Source organism: Ambystoma mexicanum, chromosome 14, assembly GCF_040938575.1.
Source record: "Ambystoma mexicanum isolate Mex_15411 chromosome 14, UKY_AmexF1_1, whole genome shotgun sequence".
NCBI lineage: Eukaryota > Metazoa > Chordata > Amphibia > Caudata > Ambystomatidae > Ambystoma > Ambystoma mexicanum.
In genome coordinates this window covers 611,535,383-611,558,533 of record NC_090940.1, presented here as the reverse complement: position 1 = coordinate 611,558,533, position 23,151 = coordinate 611,535,383, and the positions used below count along the sequence as shown (strand labels likewise).

The window sequence follows — 23,151 nt, the reverse complement described above, 5'->3', positions numbered from 1 at the left end:
AACCACAGTCATATGAGTCGACCGCAAAGAGATCTTGATAATCTAAGAAAACATGTTTCAATTTTTGCTTTTGCTCCAGAGTCTCACAGGCATCAGCTAGGTTGACTCTCTCTTCAACCATCTGCCTGAAGCCCGGAAAGACTTCTGGTTTGGCTATCTCAGCGGCCTCTTCCAGCTGGGTGAAGAAGTCCCTGGTCACAGTACTGGCTTGGACTGATGGCTTCAGGTGGGGAAGGCAGTCCTCGTGGACTTGAAAGATCACCTCATCCCTCCTGAAGTCACAGGTCACATCTTCCTTACCATAAGGGAAGAAAGAGTACACCAGGAAATTCCCCCCGTGCCGGGTGAAGATCCTGTCTGGTGTTGTGTCATTGTCACTATCACTGTCAAAACAGTCACTGGGGATCGGTCCTATTAGTTTGTTACCTAAATCTATGGAAAAATGTTGGTCATCAACCGCCATTCCAATAATAGTGCCTGCGCCGTTATCCACCTCTATTGGAATGGTGTCGTGTTCTGTATTGACTAGTGGTGTTGGGTTTAACCCCAGCCCTTGCTGTTGGAAGTGAGCATTGAGATGAACATAGTCAACAGGATTTTTCAGTTTCTGTCTTCTTTTAATTTTTACTTTAAGTGGGAATAGTCGGGTCCGTTCTGGGATGGTGACTTCCTTTCCAATCTGAATTTCAACTGCATATGGCAGCAGTTGAACTGACCGAAATGCTTTCTCTGGGTCATCAAAGTCCATGGGATTACCCGCTAATCGGGACCAGGCTTTGAAGTTTATCAGGTCCAAACTAATGGCAAAGCGATTGAGAATGTCACTGCCTAAATAAAATGCAGCAGGGACATCTCGCACGACCCAACAATTATGGACTATGCTCTTGTTGCCTATGGAAATTTTGAGCATACACCTGCAAGCCAGGAGATGTTTGGAATTGGGTGTTTCCAGGGCCATTTCCCATGTGTATATCAATTTAAATGTGGGAATGGCTAAATCTTTTGGGAGTTTTCAGAACATGGCCTCGCTGATGAAGCTCTTACCATTGTTCATGCACACTCGGGCAAGAACAGAGTCCTGCCCCTCATTTAACTGAATAGGGATGAACAACTGCTCTCCAATTTTCTGAATGTCAGCCAAGTTTTGAGCTGATTTCTCATCATTTTGGACTATTGGAGTGGGATTTTCTGATTGTGAATTTGTATAGAATTTCATAGTGTTCCCTTCCAGTGTGGAATGCCACTTAAGACTGGAAGGAAGGTTGATTTTCAAAAATAGAGAGGACTTCCCATCACCAGTTTGTTGTCCTACTGCAATTACTGTCACGTCCGGGATTGGGTTATTTTGGAAATGGAATTCAATTTGGTCAAATTTCTGTTCAACCCTGTGGCATGTGCCATTTAAAATAACATGGTTGACACTATGTTTTAATTTTATTGGTCGGTTAGTCTGGGTCCAGAGGACCTTGTTTACACAATCTATGAGGGGAGACAATCTACGCAGGATGTCATTCCCTAGTAAACATGGTGTGCCCTCTGGAGTCACAACTATGACCGGGTGTTTCGCCTTGTATTGCCCAATTTTAATGTCTAAATCCGCAGTCCCCTCGACAGGAATTTCATTCCCATCGAATTTCTGAAGTTGTCCAGGAAGAGGGGTGAGAGGGATTTAGCATTTCTCTCTCCTTCCTGAATTCAGCTGATCAAAGGCCCTTTTTGACAGAAGGGTGGCTTGGGATCCAGTGTCCACCAGTGCCAAAAATGTACATTGCCCTGTATTTGGACCGGGGCATACAATCTTCCCTCCTTCTCCTAAAGGGGACAAAGATAATGCGTATTTTTGGCCAATCGGTGGGTTAATTTCTTTGCTTTGGATTCTGACAGAGGGGTGATTTGGGCAGGATTTTGTTTGTGATCTTGGGAACCTTTAAGAAAAAGGTGACAGTTGGAGATGGGGGAGTTTTGGGCTCCCCTGGTTCTGATTCTGGGCTGCCTTCCCCCCCCTTTTGGAGGCATTTACCAGAATTGGTTTGAACAAGGTGATTTCCTTGCTGGTCATTCTGGGGTTCAATGTTGGGCAGTTTTAACTCGGTCCCCACATCTACCCAGTCTTGATCAGGATTTCTTGGGACCCATTTTTCTTTGGGAGTAGTTCCCCCATCCCTGAAGGAGAAGATCCTTTTCCCAGAATCCTCTGACGACCCCTCACTTTCAAATTGGAAGATTCGAACCTCCTTCACAAAATGGGTCTTTTTAGGCTCTTTATTTCTCCTATCCGTCCTCTGTTGCTTAGGTTGCAGATTTTCTGGGGCGGGAGATTCTGGTTCCGGTTCCTGGGTTTCCAGGGGCTTTTCACAAGTGGGGAAGGAAGCTTCCTCTAAGGCTTTACACCCCCCTTTCCCTTGTGCCTCCTCCGTGGGAACCGGTGGGTTGTCGGGGTTCTCTCCCCGTCATTGCTCTGGAGCACCAGACCCTTGATTTGAGGGGTTCTGAGTCGCCATGCTCATCTGAGGGCTCTGTTGAGCCCTCAACATGCAACCCAGATCCTGTGCAGGCTCTGGACCTGGCGCTCCAGTTGGGACACCCGCTCTGGCTGGTACGGGGTTCTCTGGTCTACCCTTGGTTGATCACGGGAAGGGTAACTGTCCCTTCTCCCAGAATACCCTAGGTTTGGATATTTTTGGTACCCCTCCACCCTTGTCCTCCCCTCTCCCGGATTGGTCTGTCTGGGCTCAGGAAAGTGGGGAAAGAAAGAAGGGTTGTTTTGGGGGTTGGTGTTTGGCAGGTACTGGGGCAAGAAATTCAACCCGGCATTTGGGAGATTACTGCCCTCCTGGGGAAAGTGAGGAGGGAAGTTTCCTGGGTTGGCGGCTGCCTGGTTGGACCCCCCTTGGGCAGGGGGAGTCCACACATAGCCCAGGATGGGTCTGTTGCCCTTGTAACAGGGGCTGATGTTGTCAGGGGAGTTAGGGGTCCCATTTGTAGGGTTACCTCCCTGACTCTCTGTTTGGGATTGGCTCGAGGGCCTTCTGAGTCTTTGGTTAGTGGGATTTTGCACAGGAATGTTTTTAGGCCTCCCCATCTCCAGATCTAAAATGCGGGCAACCTTCACCTCTGCCACCTTAGCAGCAGCAGGGGTGTTGGTTGGTTTTGGGCTTTTATTGGCCCTTTTATTTTCTACTGGCTTCTGCACTTCGTAGATGCGAGTTGCTTGTTCAATGACCCAGTCTATTGATCTTTTCTCATGAAAGTTCCTCACCAGCTGGGTCATAATGTATCTAGGGTGGGAGTGAACGAAGGTATTGATAAATTCCCTACTGTCTGTGCGCACCCTCCTGTTGGTCTGCGCAAAGACATGTTTCAGCTCTTGGACAAATTCTTGTGGGGCCTGGTCTTCCCCACATTGCAGATTGTAGGCCGGCTTACGGGCCTCTTGAGGGTTTCTGTGTATTGAGAAATGCTTTAAGATGGCCGTCCAATAGGTGGACCATCTTGAATGGTTCTGATCCTCCAGCCCCGCGAGAAGCTGGAGTATTCAGGTGAAAATGTCCACTTGACATACTGAATAAAGCTTTGGCTGTCCTTCAGGTGGAAAGTCTCCATCATTTGCTCAATCAATTAGAGGTGCTCCCAAACTGAATATTTGTCATTTTTATGGTAGGGCGTTATAACGTTCTTAATAGCCTTGATTTGCTTCAGGAGATCTTTCAATAGGACTCTCTTATTTTTGTTGGCCTTTTTAGTTCTGGTCACCCTGGTCCACTCATCCTCTGACTCAGAGGCACTGCTACCAGAGGTGGCTGTCTGATCCTCTAGGCTCTCCCTGATTCTGCGGGCTTGGGAATAGCTGTCAGAATGTGGGGGCCTAGTCTCTTGAAGCCTGTGGCGCTCAGAAGAGTCTTCTGACTCTCCCTTGCTCCCAGGATTGGCTGAGTAGCCCCACCCACTGTCCTTGCTGGGAAGAGGTTTTTAAAATGCTTTTTGTGGGCCATAGTCTCATCGAATTCCCCACCAAATCTGACTGACTGATCTCTTGGTAGGTGATATTTTTGAGGATCCAGTTCTCTGATTCTCCCCTCACTGGAGTCTCCCTGATCAGAGAGGCTGGCCCTAATATTTGTGAACCTGTACAGAGATGCCCACCCATCCATTTCTGGGAGGAGCTTAGTAGTCAGTCCCATATCTCCCATTGTATTGAAGTCTACCATCCCCATGGCCCTTGGTTCAACTGAGCCAGTGGACATGAGGGTGGCAGAGTCCATGGAACTGAAGGGATTGAAGTCCCTGATGCCAGGGGTCCTGAGGTTATGCACAGGGGTTTCTCTTTCCCATTTTACCTCATCTCTTTCAGCCCCTGCTCCCTGATGACATGCCAAAAGCTGACCCTTTTTTTCCTCTATTAAGGCCTTACAGGTCTCTATGATTTGTTCTTGCATGGCTATCTGTTTGTGGAGCCTGTCATTTTTTTCACAGAGAGCCTCATTGTCTCTCTGTGCTTCCTGCCTGCATTGAGAGTATTGGGCCAATTGTAGCTGCAGCAGACTCACCTCCTGAGTTTGGTCCTTATTAGTCTGATTGTTCTTTGTCAGAGCCTCCTCCACCCGCCTGTTGTGCTCTAACAGCTTTTCATAATCAGTCTTGATTTCCCCAAATTCGTGACCGGCCAGTTTACTTTCATCCAACCTTGTTTCTAAATGGCCGACTTCCTGGCCTAAGGCGCCCCTCTCCTGACTTAGAGAGAGTGCCACTCTGTGCAGCCAGGTCGTCCCTCTGTTTTTTAAATGCCCCAGCTTTCTTGCGCTCCTCATCAAACTCTGCTTGGGATCCTAGATCTTTCATAATTAATTTATTGTTTTCCTCGTTTCATTTGTCTATGCGGTCTTGTAGGATAACTAACTGTTCTGCACAGACTCTGTTAAAAGTTAATGGCTGCTCCAGCTTTTGATGACTCTGTTATAGAGAGTCCAACCTCTCTTGACACTCTTTTTGCAGTGACTGTACCAGGGCATCTTGCTCTGCATTCTTTTGCGGTAAGACAGCCAGATCTTCTTGGAGTTTAGTGGCATACTGCCTAGCCGCTGTTTCAGATTCTTTGCTATCCTGGAGCCTTTGCTCTGCTGAGTCCAGATTGCTCTGGATTTTCTGCACTGCTTCCCCTTGCCTCTTTGTGAAATCTACATGGTCTGCGTACTTTTCCTGTATGACTCCTATGTGGAGGTACAGGTAGGCCGCTATTTTGGCAATTTTGCATTGTTCCTCTTTTATTGTGTATGTACCCCGTCGGTTAGCACGCTGTGTTAGACTGTCACGAGTGGTATGTCAAATTCAGGATCCCGCAGACGAGCCCCCAAGCTGTAAGTGATTTCAATCTGGCACACACCCAAGTCAAGCCCAGCATGTAGTGCGCAATTGAAACCTTTATTTATTTTTATCTATACGTCCAATATTCTGAACGATATACCACTCATATCACAACCTTCTCCTGGAATCCCCCCCCCCCCGGTCACACTGAACCAGGAATCAGGCTAGTTTGCAAAGGTATAGATTTATTTATGTATTTAAAATGTAAATCACAATATATTTTAAAAGGTAAACAACAATCACCAATGGGGTGACAGAACACTGAATAATCTCTTTAATGCACTAGGAAGCAGCAATGAGCACAAAAACAAATGCAGCACAGAAAATAATACTTTTGAATTGGTTTGGTATAGATGGCACTATGGTTAGAGGTTCCCCCTGCAACACCCCTCAACTCCCTAATAGGCAATGTAAAGAGATGTGAGGAGAGAGCAGGTATTCACGAATAGCATAAATCAAACAGAACATCATTCCCACATTCCCCCTTCAAGCACAAAAGAAAAACGGAATTGACTTTTCACTGTCAGAATGGCTTTGAAATTGTCTTTGAACAGTTGCACACAATCACAAGGAATGATTTAGTCCAAAGAAACCATTTGAAATCTCAAAGTCCAAGTAGGACATGAATTAAAGCTATTTCACACGTGTCAAATTTCTCAGAATGTAAAATCGCGGCAAATTTTCCTTATGCGATATTCGCTGTAACAGGAGAATTGTTAACTGTTTTGCAATGGGTTCTATGGATAGCTACGGATGTTAGGTAAAAGTAGGAGTTTAAATTTCGTTTCTATCATGAAAACTGAGGGGTTATAGAGGTTTTAGTAAAGGTCGTTTTTGCAAAATAGGCGTGAGAATGGAAAACAGAAAAACGGGTAGCCCATGATTGAGTGCTCGCCACACTACGGTGGATCAAGAAACACACCAATGGGATAAATTATCAACCCATAAGGGAGTCAAGACCCCTCTGCCTTGAACAACTTCTGCGTCCTGACGAAGGTGACCTGAACTGCTATGCTTATGAAACCAGTCGACCCTTTTACAGCATGAGCTGGTCTCATGCCATTGATGATCTGTGTATAGAGCAACCTGGCACAGACATCACTAACTTAGCTAGACTTGATTCATGTATCAGGTCTACCACAGATCTTTTCCTGTTGATCTTTTATGCTTTGTAGGCCCCTATAGATAAGGAGCTCCATATGTGTGTTTGTTATACCAGTTCAAGTTTATAGAGACATCTAGTAGCTTGCACTGCACTGGCCAATAAAGAATCATACATGACAGTGCATAGAGAGCTCTAGAAAATCCCAGAATTGGAAATGATCTAATGTAGAATGCCCACATATTGTGTTATCACTAACTTGGAACTGGACTTTTAATTGTGACTGTTGGAATAGGGAAAGCTTTCTTCATTCTATCCCTTTTAGATAGGCGGTGCTACACCTGACGCTAGGGCTAGCCCGCCAAGATACAGGGAAAGTGTGTTCTTCTGGTAGGGACATCCTGTTTAGTGTATACGATGTATTGATAACACATATATAATATGTTCAGTAGAATTGTCTGGTTGTGCATCCATCTTTTTGTGTGTTTGAGAACGTGGCTTTTGTAGGTTTTTGGCGCGCACAAAGGTTTTGCTGCCATTGTTGCTGCTTCTTGCACCATAACTAGCAGGGTGATGCCGCATAGCACAGCAAAGTGGGTCAATACATCCCACATGTGCTCTATCCAATTCATCATCCCTACCACTAGCACTCCACTAAAATGGAGAAAGTATGTACGGTCGGTTTGAGATTCCCCTTGATCCTTTGGTCAGGCCTGGGGTGCTTGCGTGCTAAAGAGACCCAGCTTGATATCATCTTCATATTTTCTGAATGCTCCTGTGTGAGTCAGCTTTATGCTGAGCTTCTTCTGATGTTGTTCCTTAGAGGCTTTGCTGGAGGACATGGATATTATACGGCTTTAAATTCATAATGTTGCCCCTGCTATGTGAAGACAAATAACTCATACAGCACTCCTTGCCGCGATTGATATTCATCTCAGAATGGTGTGTATTACTGTCTTCAACTGACTGGTACTAGTGTTTAGCCTTTGGACCCTGAGACAGAGACATTATACATGAGAGGGTCACTAACGTTTGGTACACCGAAGCCAACACCTAAGCAAAAAGGTAGATTTACCTCTGCTGGTATCGAAACTCCCTAACAGTTGCCACAACGACTCAACTTTTTAGACGGTGGAAGTGAAAACGAGACTTCCCTGAGGAACAGGAAGGACCAAAGATAAAGTTATTCAAATCCAAAGCTGGAAATATAAATAAATGAATCTGTTATTAAAAGCCATTAAAAGTGCACATTTTAATGGGCCCTCAATATGGTCAAGCAGGATGGGTTGAAAGCTTGGAAGGGATATTATCGAAATTGCAAGGTCCAAACGCATTACTTATTCTAGATAATATAGGAACCAGTGCAACATAGTCCAAACTGTTGCTTAATTCACAGTTGAAAGGGTGAAAAAGAAAAGAATGATTTCAACTATGACCTTCAAATTGGTTTTGGATTTGGCTGCTAATTGTCTGGTACTTCCGCTGCTGCTGTCCAGAGACCCATTTGTTGAGCCTTCAATAACGACTTACTGCATCTCTCCGTCCCAATCTTACCCCTTTGCTGCCTTTAAGGCTCCTCGCTGCAGCCCAGCCACCCGATACGTGCTCCTGGAAATAATTAACGGAGAAGATCCCTTTACTATTTCCCAAAGCACCCATTTTGGTTTGTAGTTTTCTTTTACAGGAAATAGGCATGCACAAGTTGCCAGCAGCCTGTTTTCCTTAAGAAATAATCGAAATTAAAATATATCAGTAGTGCAGACAAACGCCCCAGGGGCCAACAACAATCATTCCCTCGTTCAGGGACGGACAGGGGCAGTAATGTCGCTGAGCTCTGACTGAGGCCTGAGTGAAGGCTTGGGCTGACAGGCCGTTACAGGCCCTGTCCACCCCCGAAAATGGGAAGGATCACTAAAGTCTCTCAATGAACTCCCTTTTATGCTTTGTAATGCCTTGTTATGGCTTGCCCTATCACTTGTTATGCTTTGTTAAACAGTACTATGTAATGTTAGAATGTGCCCCTCTATGTCAGGTCCTGCTATTCCGGGGAGCATGCCAGGGCCTCCCTTCTGACAACCCACTGACATCTCAGAGATATTTCAACTGCAAGGTCACTCAGCCTCAGGATGGAAACACACTTTGCATTAGCAATTGACATAGCCACCACACACACCACATTGCCACTGCTGTACCACCATGCTGGCAGGTTTCGGTAATGGACAGCCTACTACATTATGCTGATTATACTATTTTGTAAGCAATGTTATGTGTTAATATTATATTTATGCCTAACATTCTGCGATGGCTTAGTTAATGGAACTTGTTGTGCAATGAATTTGCGCCACAGGTTAAACAACCATTCTCCTGCTCATGTTGCAAGTCAACAACTTGATCCGAGACCACTGACACATTTCCAGGCTCTTTTCAAGGATCAGGGATTGTGGGGTAGTTTTAGCCCCAAGAGAAAAGGAAAATGCATTTGGCTGACTGAGGCGCTGAGGTGCAAAACATTGAACACCCGCTGTGGGCTGACAGAGAAAAGGTCAGCATGTTAATTTCAACACTGCCACATAACCCAACATTGTTGTCAGAAGAAGAGAAAACAAAATGAAATGGGCCCTGTGCTGAAATGATAAGGCCCAAAACCGGCGGCCTACTTTACATTAAATGTGACTGATGCTTAAAGTGTAACTTTGCAAAAGCAGAACCAGTTGCCATGGAAAGGTCTGCATTTTCCAACTTAGAACAATGAACACATGGAAAACAAATCTCCATTGCCAGAGTAATGTGAATATATATTTATATATTAAGACGTAAAGATGAACGTTGATGGTATGGTACCGGGAGAAATCTACATATGATGTGAGGCCAAATATCAAAGTAGGTCACATGTGCAAAAGGAATTGGAGCATTCAAAACCCCCAGTTTCTGTGCGTAGAGAAAAGCTGGGTTTAGCCCAATAAGACATTTATCTCAGGAGAATCACAGGCTCAGCCCTGCTCACCATTCCCCCATTAGAGGCCAGGCATAAGGTCTGCTCTTCTATCTAAAACATCTTTTTGAAGCTCACAGAGACAAGGCAGGTAACGGGTTTGTGCCGGGCTAAAGGGTTGATGAGGTCAACAGCTTACCCCTGTGAGAACAGAAGATCCAGCTAATGGAAGTAAAACTTTAAAAATACATGGATTAAAATTTGATTAATGTTGTAGACATGGTACAGAGACTGCTACATGATGCTAATGGGCAGAGTTAGACCCATCTGGCAAGGAAGATAAGATCACTTCTGCAGACCTTTGACTTTGCAAGAATGTTAAGTGATTTACACCAGGCTAAACTAACAAAGAAGTAAATGACCTGAATTACATGTGAAGTTATTAAAGAAATATAATGTGTAATTGAAGTTAAGAGTTATCCAGATGCCTTGAAATTACCATAGGTGCTATGGGGAAATCATGAGTGTTGATTATCTTTGGAACCGTGTAACTTACAACAAGGGGACATATATCACTGAAGAACACATGAATAGGACCATCTCATTAGACCATTCCCCCTAAAAATTCGACCATGGGAACTAAAGTTATTAGCTAAAATGGGATGACAGCTTCCCAGAAAATGTCACAAAGCAGATAGCAGCTTAGTGAATTAGTTGACTGTATGGAACTGTATGGAACATTTTGTGAAACTGGGGGTCATTACGAGTGCGGCGGTAAGGGGTTAATGGCACCGGTAAGGATGCCAGTGCCGTTAACCCCTTACCACCGCATTCCGAGGTCCCTTAGCGGGTCCCACTAAGGCCGGCTGGTAAAACCAGCCGTCCAGCGGAAGCCGCTAAGGACCAGGGAGCTAATAACGGGCCTGTAATTTACAGGCCAGTTATTAGCTCCTTCCCCATTCCCATTCAGCCGTAGGGGGCTCGAATGGGAATTGAGAATGGTTTTCAGAATGGGGATTTACCGGGTCCTCCAAGGTTGGAATGACCCAGTAAGTCCCCATTCTGAGAACCCGGACACGAGTTTGGAGGTAGCCATGGCAGTAATAGCGCCATGGCTACCTCCAAACTCGTAATGACCCCCACTGACTTTTATCATATTTTAATAAATCACAAAAATCTGTCATTCGAAACCTGCAACATCGTGCCGGAATGAGATGCATTTCATTAAGTCCGGAATGATTAGGCCATTTCGGAAACATATTGTTTGTGACTCGTGTTTATAAAGTCAAGAACTTTTCCACGTTGTAGTTTTTAAGTCATAACTGAAGTGGAAACAAAATGCAATTTCAAAAGGGCTAGATTATCATTCAAACGTATGATGCCTAGTAACGTCAGGAACCAAACACTGCAATTGGAGTCACAATAGAGGTCCAATCCAAATCAAGAGCCAATAAGCTGGCACCTGATAACTTAGACATCTGTGGGAGTGGTTTAGATTTCATAAGGGGATACACAATGGGAATCAGGGAGAGCTGTCTGAGGTCATCTGCGTTGGAACTGCTGACCAAATTGCGGGAGGACACCAGGGAAAGACTAAAAGCTGGCTAGGAACCATACCAGGAGAGGCAAATCAAAGGGGATTGATGCTGGAGGTATCCATGACTGAACCCGGAGAGGTCAACTGATCAGATACCTGTCCTTTCCCAATGAGATAAAACCCAGAGACATTTGTATGTAGGTAACCTGTCCAACCAAACCAAGTCTTGTGGGGATTTGTTTGTTTTATATCCTCCCATATTGATTGGGTGGGTAGACTAAGTAGATCCTTAGTATTTTTACTAAATAATAATTTAATTAACCCTATAGCCAACTAACACGGGTTGATATTGTTGAAATGTGAAATCAACAACATTGCTTCCATTGTGAATAAAAAATATAGTCTGTTAAAGTAATTGGGTACTCCTATTTCTCATTGCCAACTCCAACATTCCCTAAAGGGAAGGGGTGTACTTGTCCAAAGGAAATTCCTAACTGTTCGCATTCCCTCAGACCCTGCCTTATGGGTCATGGAATCATGGAATTGTGGTGAAGGAAGAAGGGTTCTATATATATATGTATATATATATATATATATATATATATATAAATACTTTTATTTTGAAAAGTCTGTTGTGCTCCAATAATGCTAGCAATACCTTGTGCTCAGGGAGATTAAAAATACAGAGCACTGCATGTGTGGTGAAATTGCTTTTGCAAATAGAAAAGTATTGCATATTATTTCAATTAACCTTCATCTTAAGTATAGTGCCAAGCGTATGATTCGGTCATTTTTCAAGGTGCTATGTTTTTAAAGTGAACCCCATGGAAGGTATTTTGACTGTAAATGTTGTGGGGTTAAAGAGTCTGTTATATCTTAAACCAACTAGTGTTTGCAATGTGTGTGACAAGGGAAGTGTTAGGAAAGAAAAGCATTTGGGCCACGGAATGTGGTGGCTTGATTTGGGATTTTGTACAAACATTCATTTTCCTATTCATAAATATATGTATATTCTTTCTACACACCAGCTTAATTCTTGGCTTATTTTTGGACCAGGGCTGGGGGATGTACATGCTTCTATATGAGTCACAGACAGGGCCAGATTGAATTACATCACAGGTATATTGGTGTGGGGCTTTTGATTGAAGGGGGAGGGGACTGAACTCCCTGTATTAATCGTTGCCCATAAATATATCCAACAAGGTTCCCTACAAGTAAACTAGCCGCATATATGTCACCACCAGACAGGAACTCATCAAACACAGACTAGAAGGTGATGGGGTGGGCTACTTGGTTTCTGATCCCTCCACTAGGATCGTCCCCTAATCTACCAGCACTGGCGAAGGCAGCTCACAAATTCAACAGTCGCACAAGAAAATATTCAGTGCCTCAAAAGTAAATGGTAGGTGTGCTATCACGTAACACGACATAACACTGACATCAAAATGGAACGCCAATTGGCAAGGAACACCAGTAGCACAGCTAGGCTTGTGGCACAGGGAGGAACATAAAGAAGTGCAGCACATCTTTCTTTTTCTGGACACCAATCATACATACAGCCATCAGCCCAAAGCAAAGATGCAGGCTAGGTGTATTTAACTATCTAGTTAGTGAGTGATGGCTTAACCATCTGTGCAAATGGATGCCCTCTTCAGAAAGCATCAACAAAAGGAACAGAAGACAAGAGAGGCCAAAAGGCAGAGATATGCAAACATTTGCGCCACATTAAAGCATAAATCAGATATGGAGATGAGAGTGGCGTAGCAGAGCCACTCACAGAACCAAATAATGAGTGTCACTGATGGACTTCTCAGTCTTGATCTGGTGCCATCTTTTCTCAGATAGTCCTTAACTAGTACCAATACTTCTGCTTCAAGTCTTCCTCTTGAATTGCCCTTCTACTGGGTTCAGCGTTTCCTGTACCCCTATCTTAACTGTGTTAATCCTCCTCTACGGACCGCCTTCTCAAGCCATAGCCCCTGTCTGAAACCCTCGCTTGGAAGAAGACTACTTTGGGGTGTTCGACTTGTAATGCCCATTGAGAGAAAGACAGGAGAAAGTATATTGATACTCTTGAGGAGCCCAGAATTCATAGCTTAAATTCCCTTGGGATCTTTGAGCAAATGTAGTTCTCCTGCTGGCCGGTACATCAATACTCACTGACTCACTCACTCACTGTTTTCACATAGACCGACCGAGAGTGGGAATTTCCGTACCCCGGCGATGTTGTGGGGGAAAAAGGACACGCACCCTTTAAGGGAAGTTAAGCGGGACAGAGGGAGAGGGGAAGGGCGGGAGGCGGAGGGGAGCGGAAAAGTTGGGAACGGCAGTTGTTAATTAATAAAGAAGGTGTTCAGACGTGTCCCGCCTCGGCGCTTCTTTTAGGGCCTAGCCAGCGCGCAACAACTGGCGAAGAACACAGACACAGACCGTGACGCGCAGGTGAACCACGGAGGGGCTCCACACCGCAGGAGGCAGATGGGGACGCCGGTAAAGAGGCCCGGCGCCTGCCGTCACGAGGGAACCACGCACAGAAGAACGCTTGGAGCAGCCGGAGTGAGGAGGAACCCGGCGCTTCAGGAGCCCAACAGTGGTGTGGTGCACGGAGGTAACCGCGACCACGAGCCGAGAACGGAGCTGGCGCCAGAGCGCACGCAGCCGGAGTCAAGGAGGGACCAGACACGTGTGAGCGCAGAGGTTCGTGCTGGAAGATGACATACACACTGCAGCCGGAGTCAAGGAGGGACCCGACGGGTGTGAGCACAGGAGGACGACCGCAGCAGCCATCCAGAGTGGCAGAGGAACCTGGAGCAGCAGCACACGGTACGAGCCAGCCGTGACACGGAGGAGGCCCACACCGAGAGAGAGGGCAAAGGGAGACGACCCAGCAACGCGGCCCAGAGCAGCAGGACCGCATTGAACAAAACCACAGGTACAGAGCACAAGGGGCCCGGCCCAGTGAAAGGGCGGCATGACAGCAGTACTGTAACGTACGCCATAGAGACACAAAGAAACATTAGTCATTGTCACAGGCCCCCAGAAAACGAGGGAAACGCCAAACGAGCGTCTCTACTACACAAGGGCACGATAACACAACAGCCCTCGTAACAACCATAACCACAGCCGGTCGACATGTCACAGCCAGCAGACGCAGCAGTGGACACCACAGCACCCGCAAACTCAGGGGTAACACCCACCAACCCTGTGTCATTCCTTCGTCGTTCAAACCCATTTGCACTAGAACCGCAAGAGAACCAAGGCCAGAGATGGCAAGAGTGGATGAACGAATTTGAAGAATTTATGAAAGCAGTAGGGAACCAATATGTGCCCAATAAGCTGGACATATTCACAAACTTGGTCAGGAAGGACATTAAGAGCGTCATCAAGACCATCCCGCAAGCGGAAAGGACTACATACCCGAAACTTGTCAAAGCCATCAACAGTTGTCTAATAATAGTCTCAAACAGGGACTACGAACGCTACATATTCAATCAGTGCACCCAGATGCCCCAAGAAACAGTTGGTCAGTTCATATTGTGCCTCCAAAGAAAAATCACATACTGTGACTTCGCCAACTTTAATGATGATGAGGCCATCCGCTTGAGAGTCATAGAAGGATGTTTGTCATCAATATTCCGTAAACACCTGCTAAAAAAACCACTACCCCTGAAAGAAATAGTTGATCTGGCCAGAGTGTACGAAAGGGTAGATGTCCAAGCAGCCCACATTGAAAACCCGAAAAAGATAGGCTCCATCGCTGCCGTCACCACCAATCAATCAAGCCACTACTACGCCAACACGTACAGACAAGCCCAAGGGAATACCGTCAGGCGTCCTCCACCAGAACGACAATGTTATCGGTGTGGATTTGAATTTCCACACAAGGGCCAATGCCCTGCAATAGGACAAATGTGCATGAAGTGGGGTCAAGAAAATCACTTTCAGAGCATGTGCTGGGAGAAGACGCCCCCACTACCAGCGTACCGACCACCCAACCAACAGGCAACCACAAGAAGGTTTGAGGCGCCGAGACCGCTCAATCCGAGGCCATACCCTGAACGAGAATACAACAAGCCCTTCACCAACCCAAGGCCCACAAATAACACCGGGTTCATCAGGGCAGTAGAAAACCTACAGGTGGATCAGACGGACGAGACTCACATCAACCAGGAACAAATATATCACATGCAAGCATATCCTGAAGAAGAACACCAAAGGGAGTACGCCACAAGCGACCCATATGAGAACCCACCGACTGAGGAACACTTGATGGAACAGGCACAATATGCGGAATACGACCAATACAGCAGGGAATACGTCCGACTCATCTCAGATGCCTCAGACGACAGCACGGCACCTAAGGTGACGGTTCATTTAGGAGGAATAGACACACCATTACTGGTGGACACGGGCGCAACCGTCAATGTTATGAACTATCTAACATACCAACACTTAGACGACAAATTCCCACTGCAGCCGTCGCACGCCCAAATATTCCAGTGGGGCGCAGCACAGCCGCTTATGTCAAAAGGACAGTTTGCATGTGACCTCGTCCATAGGTCTTATTGGTACTCAAGGAAATATCTCTGTGAACACTGTGACCAAGCTACACTCTGCTAAAATTGTTTCCTGTTTACTCTATGGTGCGGAAATATGGGGTAGCCACTTTAAAAAAGAGTTAAAAGTATTTGAAGCTAAAATGCTTAAGATATTACTGAGGATGCCAAAAAATGTGTCTAATGAATACTTATTGTTGTAATGTGGATTGACAGGTGAGAATAGTCGGATAGAGATAATGGTGGCTATGTTATATGTTAAGCTTCGTCGTCTCTCTAATGGCACGTTTGTAATAAAAGTTATGGATCAATATGTCAGATCTCCAACCAAACAAAATTTTGTCACCATAAATAAGTGGCACACGATCTGTGATAAATGGACAAAAATTGACAATGATGCCTGGCTGCTGTTCTCCATTGCGCAGATCAAGCGTAAACTAAAAAGGCTAATTAGTGGGCAAGATAAAGAACAGATCACAGTGAATCTGGGTGAAAAAGCAAATAGTGGTCCTTTCCTAAAGCAATTGATGCCCAGGGATGGTATACCCTCCTACCAGCATGCATTCCCAGAAAGTATAACGATCAGATGGTATCTATTGTTTAAATTTAACATCTGTAATACACTAGTTAATCTAGGTGCAAAAAATGGTATCCACAAGGATAGTCGATACTGTAGATTATGTGGGAATAACACATTTGAAACTGCCTACCACATAATATGCGAATGTGAAAGTATCGAGGGAATACGTAGAAAATATCTGATGAAATATAACAATGATACATCCATGTGTAAAATGTCTGAAATATGGACGAGTCTGATGGTTGGAAATGATATGAATTTAATATTTTATATGATGAAGTTTTTAGTGAAAATTTTAGAGATTTTAACTGAACTATCAAATGGTGGTTTAAAATTTTTATAGCGATATCTTTTAAGTAGAGAAGTTAAAGTGTATGACAGATAACATGATTTGTGATAAAGATGTGATTTTATGTACAATATATGTAAAACTATTATGTTATATGCATATTAAATCAATAAATAAATAGAGGAACACTGTTACAGACAGTGATACATGTCATACACAGTCCCGCGGTGGGAAGGTGCCTCCTGAGCCACAAGACCGCTCTCGCTCTAGGACTCATTGACATCCACTGCGATGAGCCAGAAGCCATTCAATGTATATCACCCGGCTCCCAACTGATACAGGCCATCCATCAAGAGACCCTAAACGTCGAAGACCTGAAGGCCACCTACCCAAAGTTATTTGAAGGAGTAGGGATGGTAAGGAACAGCGTCATCAAGCTTCACATAGACCCAAAGGTACAGTCAGTACCACAACACCCCAGGAGAGTAGTGTTTCACCTACAGGCGAAAGTAACCCACGAGCTACAGCCTCTGATGGACAATGACATCATTGAAAGAGCAACAGGACCCATACCATGGATGTCACCACTGGTAGTCGTCCCCAAGGCAGACGGACGCCTCCGCCTCTGCGTGGACATGAGGATCCCGAACACAGCTATCCAGCGGGAGAGACACCCCGGCCCTAACATCGAGGACATGTTGATCAGACTCAACCAAGCTACCAAATTCTCGAAACTGGATCTCAATCAGGGATACCACCAACTTGTCATCGACCCGGCATCCAGACCCATCACCACATTCACCACCCACGAAGGCCTATTTCGATACAAGCGTCTCAATTTTGGGATCTAATCCGCAGCTGAAATTTGTCAAGAGACAACCCACAGACTTATTCGCCCCGTCACCAAGGCGTTCAATTACAGTGACGACATACTCATATTCGGCGTCACCCAAGACCAGCACGACACCGCTCTACATCAGGTCTGCCGCATCCTCCAAGACGCAGGACTCACTCTAAACAGCCAGAAGTGCGAGATCAACACACACACTCTATGCTTCTCTGGCCACATCTTCTCGGACCAAGGCATCAGGGCGGATCCGGAGAAAATCAGCGCCATAACAAACCTGCCCAGTCCAAAGGATGTCTCCGAACTACGCTCATTCCTGGGTATGGCCCGATATTGTGCCCGCTACCTACCACAGTATGCCTCACTCACGAGCCCGCTGTGGCAATTACTAAAAAAGGATCTGCCCTTCCTATGGACAGACCACTGTCAACAAGCTGTCTCCACCATAAAACAGGAGCTCGCCACCAACCGACAACTGGCGTACTTCAATCCACAATTACACACGGAGATAACGGTAGATGCCAGCCCCGTGGGGCTGGGTGCAATTCTAGCCCAAACAGATCCGCAGGACAACACTAAAACCCACATTGTAGCATACGCCAGCCGTGCGCTCAATGCCACCGAACAAGCATACTCGCAGGTGGAGCATGAGAGCCTGCCAGCCGTGTGGGCATGTGAGAAGTTCCACCACTTTGTTATCGGACAAACCTTCACCCTCATAACAGATCACCAGGCCCTGCTGGCCCTCTTTGGCAACCCAAGAATCAAAATGCCTCCACGCATCGAACGATGGGGCATTCGCCTCCAAGAATATGACTACACCATTGTCCACAAACCTGGAGGCGATGCCAACCCAGCCGACTATCTGTCACGACACCCGGACGAAGCACCTGACACCAAGATGCAGGGAGAAGCCGATGGATATGTTGCATGCCTGTCACACAATGCCCTTCCTCCAGCCATCACAACACAACTATTTTCAGAAAAGAGCCGAGCCGATCCCACCATCAAGGCAGCAGTTCACCTCACGAATACTAACAGGTGGCGTCTAGCAGCCAACGAACACTTTGAGCTGGGGGATGGGGGGGAAGTCGACAGAAGAGACCTAGCCAGAATGGAGAGGATACACAATGAACTGGCCATGACAAGCCAAGGAATACTACTCAGAGGGAACCGCCTGGTAGCACCCAAAAGCCTAAGGAAGCCACTAGTAATGATCACACACGAAGGCCATTGAGGTGTCGCCAACACAAAATAAATACTACGGAATCAGGTATGGTTTCCCCACATGCACACCATTGTGGACGACATACTAAGACACTGCAACCCGTGCCAAGTGAACGCAGCTGGTACACCACCTTGCCCGCTGCCCATAGTACCGCTCCCCGCTGGACCATGGCAACGCGTGGCACTTGACTTTTGCGGCCTGCTGGAAGCGGGAGGCTACCTGCTAGTCGCCATAGACGAGTACTCACGTTTCCCGTTAGTGAAGCACGTACAGTCTACAGCCTTCCACCACGTAGTAGGTGTAGTAGATGAGTTATTCAGCGAGTGGGGCATCCCCAACGTAGCAAAAACAGACAATGGGTCCCCATTTCAAGGACAAGAATTCAAAAGATTTGCGACACATCTCCGATTCCACCACCAAAAAATCACGCCGCTATGGCCCCAGGCCAACGGGATGGTGGAACAGTTTATGGCAAATATCAAACGCACGCACCAGAAAGCGGCAACCGACCAGGCCTCAATGCCACAGGCCATCTCACAGATGCTACGGAGCTACAGGCACACGCCACATGAAGCGACGGGTCACACTCCAGCCGAGCTCATGATCAAATATAAACCACGGCCACGACTTCCCCAACTGGAAGACTACACGCCAGAGGAAGATGAGGAGATCCGGAGACGAGAAGCTGACAAGAGGCAAAGGGCCAAAGAATGGACTGACAGAAAGCGAAAAGCAAAGGAACCCCTGATCCCAATAGGGGAAACCGTGCTAGTCAGACGAACCCAACGCCGGAAAACGGACTCGAGACACCGTCCTGAGCCCATGATAGTGACAGAAGTGAACGGACCCATGGTCACAGCCTCAGGAGATCAAGGCGAAATGACCCGAAAATTGTTTCAGGAAGACGACACCGAAGACATGCCTCTAGAAGAAGAGGACTCTGCGGATCCAGAGCCTCTGCCCGACCCACCGGAGGAGACCCCGCCGCCCGGCTGGGACCACGATGAGGACGAGCCCACGGGACGACCCCATCGGGCAGCCAGGCGACCCGCCAGACTCCTCGAAGAAATGTGAACTTGGACTCAGTTGATAAGTGAGGGGGGATGTTGTGAGGGAAAAAGGACACAGACCATTTAAGGGAAGTTAAGCGGAAAAGAAGGAGAGGGGCGGGGCGGGATGCGGAGGGGAGCGGGAAAGTTGGGATCAACAATTGTTAATTAATAAAGAAGGTGTGCAGACGTGTCCCGCCTCTGCGCTTCTTTTAGGGCCTAGCCAGCGCGCAACAGGCGAGATCTCCTTCTCCCTAGAAGTTTTTAGATCGTTCTTTAATTTCCAGTAGACTCCCATGTCAGGAGCGTTTTTCCCAGTAACTCTCCGTTTCATGCTATTAAGCATATTGGTTGAATACCAAATGGCACAAAGTTACGACCGACAAGTTGGTAACAGTATATAGGAGGGGTGTCCATCAGAGGGGTTGCTAGAGGGGGCTGAGGGGGCTATAGCCCCGGGTCTTTTGGTTGTAACCCTGGATAGAAGCTATGGGGATACAACCAAAAGGCTAGCTAGCCCCGAGTCCCAACAGTCACAAAATTAGCATCCAGATCTTTTCCAGACCTAGCAACATTCCTGGTGCCCAGGCAACTTCTCTTACAAGCTAAGCCCATTGTATGCCCACTTCTGGCTTACAGCCGACCCCAGACAAAGGGTGTTGGGAGCAGACTGAAAGCCCAGGCTGAGTTGCCACACAAAGAGAAGGAAGCATACAGAGACCCGGGGGAGATGGGGGCCATGTGCCTGCTTTTCTTCCAGGCTCTCAAGAGCTGACCTTTCTCCAGGTCACAAAGCCCATGGTGCCAGGCGTCCACCAGTCTGCCCATCTTTCCTGGGTCAGCGACTGGCTGCAAGCAGAGAGTGGCCAGTGGACCCAGGAGATGCAGACCTCGTAGCCAACACATCAGGCCGAGATGTAAGGGAGATCGCCAGCTATGATATGATATGTTTATTTATATAGCGCCTATACACAATGTGTTTCAAAGCGCTTAAAGCAGACACCACATTAGTTGCCCTTACTACATCTGGAACCCCATCCTTGTCCCATCACTATCACCCATACCCCACTCCCTCCCATTGCTAGTACATGTCGAGAATATTGATTTGAATTCCGAGCACTGCTTATGACACATTTTTCAGGCATGTGAAGTGCATTGTTTTCAATGTGGGGGGGGGGCGGTCGAGGGGATTGGGGGGGGGAACACTAAACACACATCCTGATGAATAACATGAAGAAAAGTCTATTTAACAACCCGTACCTAAGGTTACCAAAATGTGATAGGCTGGCGCTTGCTGTCGCTCTGCTGCTGCTGTGCAGATTAGAGGGAATGGCCTGTTTGCCTGAGGTCAGGCCTTCCTGTTTTTCCAGGCCTTCGTCGTCGTCTGACGTTGGCTAGTTGCCGTCTGGGGCCGGAGCCAGGTGATGTAGTGGGGGAAATTTCCCAGAGGGGCCGAGCGGGGCGAGAGAGGCAAAGCTGATGTAGTCTGGTCGATAACAAGAGGATTGTGGGAAAGGGGCTGGCAATGGGCCTCCGCCAACACGTCTGCTGGCGACAGAATCCTGGCACCTGAAGTCCTGCCACCGCAGAACACAGAATGATGCAAGAGCACTGGAAAATGTGTCAACGCGCACGGATTCCGGCGCAGCCGCCACCTAGATTGCGGAGCGCCCACAAAACAGCATTACTCATTTTTGCAAATAAGGGATGATTTCAAGGAAGGAAACAGATGTGTCATTTCTCCAAGAGCAGACAGCTTCCTTCACAGAGCAGAGATTGCAACCGCCATGCTCCTCAAAAGGCCAGAAAAAGGGGTGCCTCTGTCACACTAACAGATTCTTAGTCTCTATCACACTCGCTACTGTTTAATTAAGGTTTACAGACCTTTCCCAGCAGTTACTGAAGATCCAGTTAAAGACCTGAGAGCAGCAAGGGCGTTTAATAAGAGTTGTGGACCCATAACTTGAGGTACGGCCCGAGGGGGTGTTCTATAAAGAGGTTATGTCCTAGAGGGTTATTAAGGTCATCTGCCTGGATTGCTTTCTGGGATTTGGCCATTTCCCAGCAACCACGTACCATGTAATAAGGAGCTTGGCAAGGCAAGTGACTGGCGGCGTGACTGGGCGAGAGGCCGGGCCGCATCTGCCAGGTGCCAGCCGAGTAAACATTGTCCATTGTGGGGGGCGCATCCGCCCCCACCTCAATAAGATAAGGAGGGGCGGGGCGGGCAGAAAATCCATCATGGCCAGGCCATGACTGTTAAACCACAGGTCATTGACCTCCTCCGGCCAATCAGAATGTCCAGAATGCAGCTGGTCCCATAGCACAGCGAGTAGAGCGCTCGCTTTGACATCCGTGCAGAGCCTGCTAGCCCAGGTTCGAATCCCGGCAGGGCCAAACTCAGCCTTTCATCCTTCCGAGGTCAATAAATGAGCACCACACACCGTGGGTAATAATAAGCGCTAAGATACCTTAGGGTTCATAGCGCTATATAAATGCCAAATTATTATTGCAGTCACTAGCTACTGGTATTTACTGAATTTCGGACGTTCTGACCTCAGAAGCAGCCGGCGAAACAAGAGCAGCGCTTTATCCTAGCAGGATTAGACTCTCCAGCCTAATGTAACCCAGCGCAGTAAACGCCTACTCGTGGAACAATGCTTTCACTTGTGTTAAGAGGAAATGCACAATGCACCTAACACAAGCTCGTGGTGAAACTGTTCCAGTTTCACCGTGTTTGCAATTGATAATCCTACCCTCAAAAGACAACCTAATTATGTCGACATTACAAAATATGTACCTTACTAGCGTGTTTTACTTCAGCGCTCCAAAACCTGTATTGCTAATAGTACTATGTTTTAATTATTGATAATGTGATACAGTTCAGATATACACTTTACACATAATTATAAAACTTAAGTTACCAAACCTCACAAGATTAATTATCACATATTTCATATTTCACAAGAAAAAAATATAGCATTATAGACCTTCGGGGGAGGGGTCATTATTGATTTGGAGACAAGTGACCAATCCCTCACTCCATAAAGTCGTATTGTAGGGTCCTCTATGCGGGCAGAAGCAGAGGGAAAGGCTCCAGTTGTTCCTATTTTTTGTTGGGATCCTTTTCACTCCACACATATTTGTTACGTTGGGTGTTTTGGACAGCTTTAGAGAGTACACGGGACTGGTGCACCGCTTCTCTAAAGGGCTGGATGTAGGTGTTTAGGGCAGTGTAGGAGAGATGCTTGCGGTGTGAAGGGTATGGTAGAAGAGTATTTGGGAGGTGCAATGGAGGTAAAGAGGGAAGATGTATTCAGAGGAGAATGGGGACTGGAGGTAAGAAGTGGGATTCAAGACTAATAGGGACGCAAGTGAAGTGGTTCGCGGAGTCTGTTGAATATAAAAGAAAGACTGAAAAGGAATGATGGATGTGTGGAGAAAGTAGTAAGGATGGGGCAGCAGGTATTTAGATGGGGTAGGAGAGGACTTGCATTTGGGAAGAGGGTCACCATAAAGTAGGCACATAGTACGGTGGACTTGGGATTTGTACAGAGAGGTGTTGGATATGAGTTTGTGTTTGCAGAGGGGACACGGAGGAAGGAATATGCTGCGTCAATGGGTTAGAAGAGGAAGTTGGAGATAAGAAGTTGTATGTGTGTGAAAAAGG

At 46.6% G+C, this 23,151-nt stretch overlaps 1 long non-coding RNA gene across 1 annotated transcript in view; it reads right to left on the bottom strand.

The window, feature by feature from the left end:
* The window catches only part of LOC138527029 (uncharacterized), a 157,823-nt gene extending 136,809 nt beyond the window's left edge, over positions 1-21,014 (bottom strand). Inside the window, exon 1 of the long non-coding RNA XR_011283801.1 lies at positions 20,742-21,014. This is a non-coding gene — a long non-coding RNA (uncharacterized lncRNA). The remainder of the gene's footprint in view (positions 1-20,741) is intronic.
* Positions 21,015-23,151: the final 2,137 nt, after the last annotated feature.